The sequence below is a fragment of the Salvelinus sp. IW2-2015 genome, linkage group LG22 (assembly GCF_002910315.2).
Source record: "Salvelinus sp. IW2-2015 linkage group LG22, ASM291031v2, whole genome shotgun sequence".
In the NCBI taxonomy this organism is placed as follows: domain Eukaryota; kingdom Metazoa; phylum Chordata; class Actinopteri; order Salmoniformes; family Salmonidae; genus Salvelinus; species Salvelinus sp. IW2-2015.
In genome coordinates, this window is record NC_036862.1 from 27,702,891 (window position 1) to 27,705,819 (window position 2,929).

The 2,929-nt window shown below is 41.9% G+C and overlaps 1 protein-coding gene across 1 annotated transcript in view; it reads right to left on the minus strand.

The window, feature by feature from the left end:
- Positions 1–325: 325 nt before the first annotated feature.
- Positions 326–2,929, minus strand: part of LOC111949907 (CXADR-like membrane protein) — a 91,058-nt gene continuing 88,454 nt past the window's right edge. Inside the window, exon 7 of the mRNA XM_023967244.3 lies at positions 326–2,929. This exon is cut by the window's right edge and continues 3,831 nt beyond it. The gene's annotated coding sequence lies outside the window, so the exon portion shown is untranslated.

Genomic DNA, 2,929 nt, shown 5'->3' on the forward strand with positions numbered 1-2,929 from the left:
GAAAATGATAAATGTCAGTCAATAAAAGGCTGACAGGTCAATAGATATCTCTGATCTTCCTGCAATAGGCATAACTGTCACATCCATGGGCCTGGAGAGTAGCACTTAGGCTGAAGCCTCTGCTACTGCCGTCGATGACCATTCTGTCATTGGGAAACTGGAGATCATGAGCCCTATTAGCAACACAGAGAAAGGTGGTCCCTAGCTCTCTCACCTTGAGTCACCAGTATAATACCATTACAATGTCACACACATGAGAGGCAGCTGCTATCAAATGTCAGTTTCACTGCTAGCGTTTGCCTTGATTGAAGCAAAAAAAGCCATATAACTTGTCATTGTATATTTTATTTGCAAAGGAAATAGTAATAACTCAGAAGTCGTAAAAATATACATTTTTTACTTGTGATATTTACATGGATTGTTTTTGTCAAACAAACTGTACCGCTTTAAAAAAAACAAAGAGAAGCGACTGTGAAGAAGATGACAGATGAGTGAAAAGTAAAGAGAGGTTTATACTTCCTTTTATCATGCCGTGCTGAGCTGTCTGTCTGACATCCAGAGAAGGTCGTTACAGACAAAGCCAAACCCCCCCAACCCCCAACCCTCACCCACGATGAGCACAGCACACAAAAGTGCAAAGTACATGGATTCAGAAGAACCAAAACAGAAAACAAAATAAAGCTTCATAAAACCTTCTGTGATATATATTTACAATAACATGATTTTAGCCAAATACAGGTATACGTTTACATCAAAGCAAAGCATTCCCCTCATCTGCTCGATGGCCTTTGACATGCAGCACCCTTAGCGTTCCTCTTTTCTGAGATGGACTTCCACCCCTCCACTTTCAGAATGTCACAACGCATCATGTTCCTGTACCAGAGGCTGGCCAAACACAGTCTGAGCTTCAATCTGTCATGCTGGACTGCTTATCCCAAAAACTGCTAAAGAACACAAACATGGTGGCTACATGAGATTCATATTCATATAATATAATGCAGGATAATCAGAATCATGAATCATTTCACTTACATTTGAATGCTGATAACATTAGAGTGGTGCCACTTTAAGAACCATTTTTGAGTGTGTTGCAAATCTGGGGTGGAGAGAAAGCCTAGTTTAAATTCCCGACTGCTCAGACAAAAGCCTATCAGGATTCATTTGGAGAAGTAGGTTTGACAGTCCACAAAGCTGGCACAGATGAAGAGAAGCAACGTGAGGGCTCGTAAACTGGGGAATTTGCCACCTGAGACCTCCAGTTGCTGGAAATCAAATCAAAAAGCCGGAGGAATTTAAGACAAAGTATCCTATCCTCCACCGGGCTGCTCCTATAGGCAGTGGAGGGAATTTAAATGGAGGAGCCTAGAGCTCTGGCTCGATTTTAATCTTGTTATACGTCCCCTCCTCTCCCACTACTCTCTCAAGTTCCCTTGAAAACTGTGTTAAGAGCATCTGTTTTTGAGAATGCTAAGACACATAGCACGGTTTGTGTGTGTGTGTTTGTGTGTGTGTGTGTGTATTGTCTCCTGGGCTATGCAATAGTTATTTTTGTGCTCCCTTTGATGGGCAGGCCCATCAGTCAGTCATAATGCCCACCGACATTCCCTCCATCAAATTTATTCTAAAGGAACAGAAATAACAAGTCTGACTATTTCGGCTTTCGGTTCACTGTGTACTATGTGGTGTGTGTGTGTATGATGGGAAGCTGTCAATACATAAATAGACCAGTGCATGCCTATATTAAAAGACAGCATTGCCAGGCAGATAGCATGCGAGTGGCTTCGAGAGGACTAGATGAGTATGAATTATGGACAGGCATTGTCTCGAGACACCACTAGCACTAGCGAAAACAAGATTGCTGCCTGTGAAACTGAATTGAATTCAATAATAGGCATATACTATACTGTCACAGAAACTAAAATAAACACTGTGTCTGCACTGATGCCTTACCCATTCAGATAGGATATGCCTGGCTGGTCCCCCTATCCTTCTCCTTTGAATGAGCGGCTAACATGAGAATGTGTGGGTGTGGCCCTGAAGGCCTGTATCGAACTAAAACACTTCAGCTTCCCTGGCCCAATACAAACCATCTTGTTCTCTTTGAAAAGGCATTTCTTTCCTCATTGGACGTCTTAACACCACCAGCAACACCACCACCACCTTGTCTATTAAATTAAATGACATCATGTGCGTATATCTATCTGTATGTATAATATAAAACAACACTATGACTACATAATGTACATTACTCCATTGGCATAGATCGTTGTCTCGTTAAGGAGATGAACACTCTCTGCATTGTGATTGGGTTACATATAATCACACGTTTGGCTTACGCCCCTCTAGTTTGGCTGTAGATTCCCAAAGCTGGATCAACACAGATAACTCAAACCACTTGTGCATTCACGATAAGGACAGAGAAAGAAACCGTCAAAGGGGATAGGGATTGCAAAGGCACACTAAATTGCCTACTTGTTCTTTTTTTCTAAACTTTCATTCAAACTACACTGGGTCTGACAGCTGTACAACAAAGGGGATGGCTGATGCCAAAGCCTGGCCAACGTACTGAGCAGCCATAAACAAAATGAGACAGTAATTGAGTGCCACTCTGTTGTTGTGGATCCCAAGGAGAGTACCTACCATGGGTTGAACCATGCACACTGTACAATACAAGTCACTAAAGTCATACTCCTTCCTCCATTCCCTCATCCACAGTATTTGGGGGATTAACTTCAAGGTAATGTGTGCCTCTGTATCGATCTTTGACTTCCTTCCATTCAGTACCTTACAAAGCAAAGCAAATAATCGTAGTGACCATCTTTGTTCAACACATTCATGGCATTTTTGACAGGCTTTGGTTTCAGTAACATTGCTAAACAGTGGAGGTAAATAAAATAGAAAAAAAAGCAACGATGACCCATCCTGGGGA